We start from the raw sequence: 11,103 nt of genomic DNA, 5'->3' as shown, positions 1-11,103 counted from the left end.
TTGCACGTGCATGTGCAGGTGCACATATTTCTATGTTCATAAGTACCCTTCTATGGAAAAAAAGAGGCCAGAAGTCAACCTCTGATGGTGTTCCTCTAGAACCATTGTCAATTTTGTTTTTGACACAGGACCTCTCACTGGGGCTTGGTTCTCACCAATTTGCCTACACTGAATGGCCAGGGAAGTCTAGGGTGTCAGTCTGTCCATCTTAGTTCTTGAGAGCTGGGATTATAAGCACTCACCACTATACCTGGATATAGCTGCTGAGGATTGAACCCAGCTTATGTGGCTGGTACTTTGTCTCCCTCCCCCTCTCCCTTCTGACCTGCACTGTGTTAGACTTGAGTCAGAGCCAATTAGAAAATTAGAAAAATAGAAGAGAAAGTGAGAAATAGCCTTGAGCGCTTTGGCGGGGGGAGGGGGGGCTGTTTGTTTTGCTTTGTTTTGTTTTGTTTTGTTTTGTTTTAACAGAACACCAATGACTCAGGCTCTGAGATCAACAATTGACAAAAGGGACCTCAAGAAACTGAAAAGCTTCTGTAAGGCAAAGGACACTGTCAATAGGACCAAATAGCAACCTACAGTTTGGGGAAAGGTCTTCACTAACTCTACATCTGGTATAGATATCCAAAATGTATAAGGAACTCAAGAAGTTAGACTCCCCAAAACGCAAATAACCTGATTAAAAAATAGGGTACAAAGTTAAACAGAGAATTCTCAACAGAGGAATCTCGAATGGCGGAGAAGCACTCAGAAATGTTCAACATCCCTAGTTATCAGGGAAATTTAAATCAAAATGATCCTGTGATTCCACCTAAGATCGAAAACTCAAGTACCAGCACACGCTGTCAAGGATGTAGAAAAAGAGAAACAGTCCTCCAATGTTGGTGGGATTGCAAATTGGTACAGTCACTCTGGAAACAATCTGAAGGTTCCTCAGAAAATTGGAAAAAGCTTTACTTGAAGACCCAGCTATACCATTCCTGGCCATACACTCAAAAGATACTCCACCATACCACAAGGGCACATGCTTCACTATGTTCATAGCAAGCTTATTCATGCTAGCCAGAAGCTGGAAACAACCCAGATGTCCTTCAACTGAAGAATAGATACAGGAAATGTGGTTCATTTACACAATAGAATACTATTCAGCTATTAAAAACAAGAACATCATAAATTTTACAGGCAAATGGATGGAGCTAAAAAAATATCATCCTGAATGAGGTAACCCAGACCCAAAAATACATACATGGTATGTACTTACTGATAAGTAGATATTAGCCAAAATTACTGAATACCCCTGAGACAACTCACAGACCATATGAAGTTTAGCAAGAAGAAAGGTCCAAGTGAAGATGTTTCAAGCCCAATTAGAAGGGGGAACAAAATAACCATGAGAAACAGAGGGAGGAAGAGATCTGGGTGGGAGGGAGAGGGAAAGGGGGCAGGGTCAGGTATGGGGGGGGGGAAGAGGAGAGAAGCCCAGTGGGGCAGGAGAATGAAAAGAAATATGCAAATGAAGGGGTGAGAATGGGGGGAACATGTAGAAAGTCCCAGAGAACTGGCATGTGCGAGGCTCCCAGAACTCAATGGGGATGACCTTAGCTGAAATCCTATGGGAAGATAGAACCTGAAGAGACCACCTTCAGCAGATAGACAGGACCTCAAGTAGAGAGATGGGGCCACCCACCCATCTTCAAAATTTTTGACCCAGAATTGTTCCTGTCTAAAGGAATACAGGGACAAAAATGGAGAAGAGACCATCCCTACTTGGGATCCATCTCATAGGCAAGCACCAAATAGAGACTATTACTGATGTCACGTTGTATTTGCAGACAGGAACCTAGCATGACTGTCCTCTGAGAGGTTCTACCAGCACTCAAGTGAGACAGATGCAGATACTTACAACCGACCATTGGACTGAGGTTGGGGACCCCTATGAAATAATTAGGGAAAGGGCTGAAGGAACTGAAGGGGATGGCAGCCCTATAGGAAGACCAATAGTGTCACCTAACACTAACCCAGATCCCTCAGAGCATCCAGAGACTAAGCCACCAATTAAAGAGAATAGGTGGGCTGTTCTGTGGTCCCCAGGCACATAAGTAACAGAGGACTGCCTTGTCTGGCCTCAGTGGGAGAGGATGTGCCTAATCCTGTAGAGCCTTGATGTTCCAGGGGAGGGGAATTCTAGGGGTGGGTAAGGTGGAGGTTGGGGGTAGGAGAGTCCAGGAGTACCCTCTCAGAGGCAAAGAGAAGGGGGATAGGGTGAAGAACTCTGGAAGGAGGTCCTGGAATGAGGGGACATTTAGAATGTAAATAAATAAAATAATTTAAAAAATAAAAAAAATTAAAAAAAAATTATGAGGTATTCAGAGAATGGGAGACTGTGGGGATAGTTAGGAAGAAAAGGATGCTGGGAATGCAAACAGGTTCTCAGTTTATTCACACACTCTCATTATTGATTCAACTCCCAATATGTGTCTAGCTTCAGCCAAAGAAGCCTAACACTGTTCTAATTTTTCCTTCTCCAGTCCTCCTTCCATAGTGCAACCTAACCCTGTCAATCCTCCTTCCATAGTGCAACCTAACCCTGTGTCATTCATGGTCCACAAAGGAGCCGCCTGGGCTGCCCATCCAGACCTCATGTCCTACCAGTGGCTAGCTATCCACTTCAATCTGCTGTCAGGCCATTCTTTCCAGTTTTGTTCTCAAACCTCCTAGCCCTTTCCTCCGAGCCTTCACAGATGCTGTTCCTGCTGCCTGGCAACCTCCATTTTAGAAAAAAAGATCATCAGCATTCCCTTCCTCATCCCATCTCCTCCCACTTGTTCCCTGAGTCCTTTGTTTTGTTGTTCTGTAGTTCAGTATAAATTTTATTCACTGTTACTCATGTCATTACTTGGGAGTGGGGGTGGGGTTGTCTCCATTCATACCCGGTGAAAGGAGGAATGGTGTCCCTCTTGCTCACAGTTGTCTTGATAGTGGCAATGCTGTGACAGGCACCTCCCAGATTTACCAAAAAAAAAAAAAAAGTTTCTAGAAAAATCGATGAAGGGGCAGATTCCAGAGGCCTTTGTGTGTGTCAGGCTATAAGCTTTTAACCCGAGCCTGGGAACAATAGGAAGCCAAGAGAGAGATTTAACCAGGCCTGTGATGAGCATGGTATGGGTCTGCCTGACACAGAAAATTAAGTTTAAAATATTTTCAGTAATTTTACTCATTCTCTGACTTCCCTGGCATGCCTCTGTGGCGATGTGATGATGGGCGCAGAAAACGATTTTCCTTTCTCCAGTAAAACATAAAACCTATTCCTGCAGGGCCTTACGCGCGCAGAATGAAAACAGAACCGACTGGCCCTGTCCAGACAGGCCAGAACTGGTTAGCAGGGGGGGCAGCAGGTCACTGACAGCAGAGGGGACTCTGGTTTGCAATTTTAAGGGGACATAAAACACTGGCTGGCTTTCACAGAACACCGGGCTGAGCTGCAGAAAACTGTAAAATCTCCCTGTTGCAATATAAATATGGGATGAAAGTTGATTAACCAATTTTATGTTGTTATCTGAGCCTTCATTCCATTTGCACTTGAATTAAAAAAGACAGGAATTGAGTTTTGGCTGGACAAGCATTTTCCTGGAGGCAACATACTTAGAGAGAGAGAGAAAAAAAGATAGGTTTCAATTCTCTCTTTACCTGAAATCTTTATCTGGCAGAGGTTTTTTTCTGGAGTGTTGCTCTACTTGGCTTTTGTTGAATAACTACCAGGGCAGGGATTCATATGTGGAATGAGTACCAGGGTTTCATATGGGGCATGCAGGTTTCCATAGAAAGAGGAGCTGCACTGCTTTTCTCACCATGGTTGCTTTAATTGCAGCATCTGCTCCCCCACCTGCCCCTAGGATAGCCTACATAGCCTTGGGCTATCATTGTTCCCTGTCCTCAGGGGTGTGCTTCCAGTGTGCCCACAAAGAACTTACTACTCTGCCAAAGTTCTCCATTTGTTCATTGATAAAGCTCACCCCAGAGTTCTTTGGTGATGCTCATCAGAGCCATTAATAATCCATCTACACATGGGTATGTTTTTGATCTTGTCCCCCTTCCCTGCCTCTGTCAATTCTTCTGTACTGACATACCAAGCCCTGCTAGGTTTCCCAGGCTCGCCTGTCTAGGCATCCAAGAAACCACACATATATTCACTCCTGATGATACCAGCCTATCATGCCCCCATCCACTATCATTCCCAGCTCTAAATGTGTTCACCTTTCAAAGCCTGATCAAGGGAACAACACAGAATAAATAAAGCATCTTCCCGTTTGTCTAGTAGTTTAACTCACTAAAGCTAGTACTGTATCAGAACAGGCCAATTTAGTCAAATGAAAGAGAAGGGGTGAGGGAGGGAGGGAGGGAGAGAGGGAAAGAGGGGTAGGGAGAAGGAGAGAGAGAGAGAGAGAGAGAGAGAGAGAGAGAGAGAGAGAGAGAGAGAGACTGGCTTCTGTTCTCCAGTTTTGTCTCCCATATGATGTTTGATGTCTGGCCTCTAGACATAAAACTTGAGTGTGACTTGAGTCTCTGGTGCCGACCTATGGTATTGACTTTGAATTCCAAAATCTTGGAGTTGTTGAAAAAAATCTTTTTTTTGTTTGCCTTGGACACTTTCTTCTTACTTTTCATGGGCATAGTACTTGTACTGGCCTCACCTTGAGAAGGGATTAATTTCATATAATCATACAATTCTCTATTGTTTCCCACTGATAAAACCAATCAGTTTGGCCTTTAAGGCTTGTGCCTTACATTAAAGTTCTGGACCAGTTTCTGTTCTTGAGCACCCCATGAACTTGACATCTTTGCTTAATAGTGGCATTCATTCTGTTATCCTTTAATGGGCCAGTCTTGGCCAGTGAGAATCCTTTGCATTCACCTTCCAAAATCAGGAATCAAAGCCCAGCTCTCCTAAAAAGACATGAACTTGGGCAAAGCACTGAACCTCAAGATACCTGCTAGAAATAAAATCAATGACCTTGGTTTTCATGGTAACTCCACTCAGCATATCCACTGAAGAGCTGGAATAAATTGACTGAAGTTTTCTTGCTCCTTTGCAGATTTCTGTGGAAGTTAGGGGAATTTTTCTGGTGTCCTGACTGAGGTGCCATACATCTGATTCCCTTGAGAACCAAGGTTTAGAGGGTGGCAGTCCCTTCTTGACTGAGTCCAGTCCCATAGAGACAACACAGTACCACTATATGACTGGCTGATGCTGTAATGAGTTCAGATGGTCCTGGGGATCTTACTCCATAAAGTCTTACTAGAACTTGTGGTTCACACTTTAGAATTTCCAACACTGTTCAGGGAATTTTCACTTAGAAAATCCTTGACCTGAGTCATCAGCATAGTCCCGGGGAGGGGGTCTGGGAATCTTTCAGAGAATTCTTAGCAGCGTCTTCACATGCTGCCAAGCAAAAAGGCTCTGGGCCATTGCAATGAGTGGAATGAACAGCACCCTCTACTGGCCATCAAGACACCAGCTTGTAGTTCTGTTGCTGATGTTGACTTGCCAAGTGACCTTTGATGCATCACTTCCTCTGCTCACATCCCAGTTTCTTTAATTGACCAATAAAGGCACTGGGCCAAAAGATCTCTACTGTTATTTAAAATGTCTCTGCGGCATAATTACTATTAGTGAGTGTCCCAGGAGCATTCCTCCACCTGTGTGCACCTCGTTGGGATGCTGACCTAACAACATTGTACAATGCCCAACATCCCACCTGAAATATGCGGCAGGCACTCAGTACCTGCCATGCCCCATACGTACTTAAAACCTGAAAACCTAAACCATGTGCGAGTGTACACTTTCACGACACCTAACTCCAGGTGCTTTGCCTCACTAGAACACTACAATGACTTAGTTTGGATATTCCCCAGGGCAGACTTTGAGACAGGGCGAATTTACTTAAAAGATTGCCCATGGAGGACATTGATGAGCAGGGGGGCGTGGAACAGAGAAGGGAGAAGCAGAGCTGCTTGCTGCTCAGGGTGCATTAACAGGGAGGTCACTGTAACCAGCAACTAGATGCAATATCCAGGGTTGTCTCCAAGCTGAGAGAACATGAATCAAAAGCCTCCCTTTGTGTGTGTATGGAAATGTGTGTGCCCACTCACTTATTGCCTCCCCACCCTGGATTGTTGAGAATCTTTCCAGGCATTAACTTTGCTTCTTTAGCATGCTATTGCCGCCGTCTATTCATGCCACTGTTGCCAGGAAGGCTCCCCAGACAGGCACACAGAAGACACTCAGATATAAGGCCTTGGGGGTCAGTGACCACTGGGGTATGTATATGTCTATAATATGCTGGGGTTGGCTCATTTTAGTTTTTAAGAGCTGACTGTCAACCTTTCAGGATATTTTTTTTTTGCCAGCTGATTATTAAACATACACATTACTAAAAATTGCATTTAAAAATATGTAATTAAGCAAGCGATATGAAAGGCAAAGGTAATAAAACCTCAACTCTCATCTAATTATTTTGCTACTTTGTTATGCTCTGTGCTCCTGAGGCAGTTGTCACCTAGCAATGCCTTTTTGAGACTTTTCCTGGGGAGACATAAACAAATGTCTACCCATGTCAGGTGGGGAATCGATGACAGACCAGAAAAATGATTCCACAACAGTCCAATTTAATGAAACTGTTTATTGGTAACTAATAGCAGTATGGGGGAGGGGTTGCAAACTGGAGCATGGATGTCTCTGAAAGGCAGCTGTATCACTGAAACGCCTACCCAGCCTTGAACTGGAGTGAAAACTGTGGTACCTCTCCACAGAACCTGAAGACAGCTCCTAGGTCAGCAGTCTTTGGGGCTGGAATAACAGTAGGAAGGAGGAGCCTTGTGAATCTGGTCAATTTCAAAGATTTCCTGACACTAGTGATTTGTTTACATCCCAGGTGTTAAAGAGCTCTAAGCTGGAATATTTCATCTCAGAGGAAACTCTTATACAACACATATTCATATGATGCAAATGCAATGTGCTGATGCATATGGACATCAGCCATTTGGGGAATATTCAGACATGGAAAGTGGTAAATGATATCGTGGATTTTATTTCCTGTTAAACAGCCAGTGATTAAATGTTTGTCAATATCATTGGCTGAGCGATTTCCAGTAAATATAGACAGAGCACCTCCTGTTTTCTAGAACCAAGGCCCTAACGATGCTGCTGCTCTGGCCATAGTTGGGGAATTGTAGACTTCCTATGGCCTATATACTCAAGGAGGAATCCTTCACACCATCCTCTCTTGTACTGATCCACACCAGCAAGGAGAATGCTTCTTTGCCACTTGCCTCTTTTCTGGCTTGACTTGGGTCTAACCCCACACTTATAAAACGTGAGAACAGATAACATCACATCTGGACCTCCAGTCATAATGGAGTCTGAGAAATACGGGTATGTGAGGTGTTTGTCTCATTTACTGCAACAAAACACCAGACGAAAGCAACTTGAGAAAAGAAGGCCTTGTTTGATCTAGGTCCAGTAGTTATACTCCAACACATAAGTGAAGTTATGGCATCAGGATCTGGAGATGACTGGTCACATTATGTCCACCGCCAGGAACCAGAGGACTGGACAAGTATACTTACATTCAGTCCCCTTTCTCCTTTTTATACAGTATGGGACTCTAGCCAGTGTAATGGCCATGCCCATGTTTAGGGTTGTTATTCTCACCTCAATTAACCTAATCTGGATAATCCCCCACAGTCATGCCCAGAAATTTGTTCCCATAGTGATTGTAAATCCTGTCAAGTTGGCAGTCAACAGTAACCATCGCAGATGGATGTTAGATTTTTGACTTCTGTTGAGCAGAAAGGAGTTACAATACATGTTGGGAGAGATTTGTAAGCCAGCAACAATGGGTACCATCCCGAGGAGCTGGAGAATGGTGGCTACTTTATAGGCCTCTTGCATTGTAACCTTGAGCATCCTGAAGCCCAGTGCAAAGCCAGGTATACAATGGGAGTTGTACATTAAGTAAATGGCTTGAGTCTGGAAAAAGAAATTATAGTTTCTTTAGTTCTTCATCAAGAAGTGAATTCTCCATGAGATTTTGGGCTCAAGAAAAAGCCTGCAGCCTGAACTGAAAGTTCTTCTTTGCCTTTCTTTCCCCTCCTTTGTGTCATCATCTCCTATCCTGTCTCTTTTGCCTCTATGTCTCTCTGTGTCTACCCTGTCCTCCTCCACATTGTCTCAGCTTTCCACTCTTTCCCCCAAGGCCCCAGCAGGACACTCATCCTCAGTCTACAGTGCAAGCCCATGCAAGGCTTGCTTTGCCTCTTCCAATTACTCAACTCCTTCGAGGCAATCCCTCAGTGCTGTGGAATTCTCAGTTCGGCAGGAGCGTATCATCACATCTCAGAACTGCTGTTAATGGGAAATGTGCTTCAGGAAATGGCTTTCCCCTTCAGGGACGACCTAGCTTCTGTCCTTGGGAACCTCCTCATGCTCTGTACGAGGAGAACCTGTATATTTCCCACTCAGTGCATTCTAGGGGACTGCAGGCTGGGGACCCTCATATGACCATCTCAAAACATGAAATACATTGCTAACTTGCAACATCATTGGGTCTCACTTTCCCTCACACCTCAGTTGAGTTCATAGTTTCCATCCTCACACTTTCTCTTTCTTGGAATCCCCCTGCCCATGTGTATCATGATAAAGCCCTCGCTCCCATTTCACCTTCCATATTATTTTTCCTTTTATCTCTAATCCCTCATTCCATAGACTTCACAGGATTCATTCAAATGTCTCAGTTCTAAAAAAACAAAACAGAACCTTAAAATGGATGTATGGGGAAGAGTGTATTTCAGTAATGAGAAATATGGGTCAAATCTAGGTTTTTCTAGGACTAGAGGGTACTACACACAACACTTACAAGTCTTGAGTTTGCTTTTTCTCAGCCATAACATGAGAGTAAGGCTCACCAACCCACCAGTTTATTGACAGATTTAAATGATTTACAAATATATACAATACATATTGGGGATAGTGTCTTCTTTGTAGTCAGGCTATCCTCAAGTTCACAATAATCACTTTGTTTATCCTTAGTCTTCTGAGTGCTGGGATGACAGACATGATCCACCATGCCTGACTCATTAATGAAAATGTGAGTTCTGCAGGAAGAGACCTTGCAATTGTGCTGCTAGCCCTGGATTGTCATGTAGAGGGTCTGGTTCTTTTTTCTTTAGTTGTTCAGGTTTAAAGAAAAATCTAAGTGATCTCAACTCTACCCAGGTATTCTTTAGTGAGTATGAATACCCACCCTGCTGGGTCTTGAAATAGTATCTTCCTGAAACTGAATTATGCTGGAGCAAAACCCCTAAGGGCCCCCAAATCAGCTGGCTCCATCACTGGCTAGGAGTTACCTGTGCTCCTCTTACTGTGCCAAGCCTGGCTATTCTGTTCCCATCCTGACTGCTAGAACGGGGTTCATGTACTGATGAGTTACTGTATATGAGGAAGTGGAGGGCACATAGCCCACCCACCCTCTGTACCATTTAGGAAATCAAAACAGGATTTTCTAGGACATTCCTTTCTTTCTCATGCTGTAGAAAGAATAACAAAGAATGGGCAATCATCACTCTAGAGACCCAGGAACATTGTATTTTTTTAAGTCTCTTAATACCCTAAGTTCTTCAGGTTAAGTTCCATATTAACTTCAAATTCCTTTGTCTTTTCAATGAGTTATAAAAAAGAAAAGAAAAGTCATTCAAACACATTTTTCTCTTTTATTTCTATCTCTCTATATCTATCTCTCTGTATCTATCTCTCTATCTATTATCTATCTATCTATCTATCTATCCCCCTCCCCCAACCTCAGGGAGAAATACCTCCTCCCATGAAGCTTAAAATCTAGTGAATGCAAGTTATAAGATCAGATGCTGAAGCTGACTTTGGACCACTCAACAATAAGGGCTTAATGTCCTGTAAGATTTTTAGTAACTTTCTGTGTCTTAGCATAACTTCTAAGCAACTTCTTCCTATTTATACCTTCTTCAGAAAATATGTTCTATCTACGTCCTGTCTGGGTCCCAGATTGATGAAGATGAAATTAAAAAGAGAGGTCTGTTGGTCAACAGAAAAGTGGCATGTAAATGACAGAGCCATGGTCTAATAGATCAAGCGCAAAGCAAGGTAAAGACAAGCTGATACAGGAGATAAGACATCCAGCCTTCATTGTAGAATTTGACCATCATTTGAACCAGAAGAATAAAGCACATGCAAGAGTAGTGAATAACCGTCACTTGTTCTATCTGAACTGAAACGGTGAATGGAAAGGACTTGGTGTGGAGAGATAGTTTTGCTGTTACAAATGTACAATGATTTTGTATCGGAAAAAAATGTAAACAGAATCTACTGGCTTTTCTGTCAAAGTCCTAAATAAGACAGACTTATTTAAACAAAACAGAACAACTCTAAAGAAGTCACTTGAAGAAGTTAAAATTTCTCCAGGATCAGCATTTCTTGAAATCAAAATATGTACTTGAGATTGTATCCTGTTAGCAAAGGTTGTACTTTGTTAAGTCGTTTTAAGTTAGTCAACCACCTGAGAGTGTGGTCTCAAGCTCTGGCCTTTCAGAGTGAGGGATAGGATGACTTTGAATTACTTGCCTACTTGATTTGACACAGCTACACATCCTTCTGTAATAGTAACACTCTCTGCATTGATAAAATACTTTGAATTATATGGCCACTGTCTTGGGATTCCAGGCTTATTTCTGACATGCAGAAGACGAGTGAGTTTAGCTCCCAGCATCCATGTCAGAAGCTTACAACTGCCTGTAACTGTAGCTCTGATATCCTCTTCTGGAGTTCACAGGTATTTTCTCTCACTTGTGCACACCCTGCCCCCCATACACACAATTCAAAATAACAAACCTTTAAAGGTTGCCTTGTACGGCACAAGGCAGATGGATTTCTTTTGAGCTTGGCAGCCTGCAGAGCAGGTGCTCCATGTACAGAGGAAACATTTCTACCTGCAGCATCCACAGCAGGACTCCGTAGGGCTTGCCAAGGCACTGCAGGCTGCTTTCTAGTGTCCTGGTTTGCTCTTTGTAGTG

Source organism: Arvicanthis niloticus, chromosome 18 (genome assembly GCF_011762505.2).
Source record: "Arvicanthis niloticus isolate mArvNil1 chromosome 18, mArvNil1.pat.X, whole genome shotgun sequence".
NCBI lineage: Eukaryota > Metazoa > Chordata > Mammalia > Rodentia > Muridae > Arvicanthis > Arvicanthis niloticus.
The sequence above is the reverse complement of the archived record's forward strand: the minus strand, read 5'-3'. Positions refer to the sequence as shown.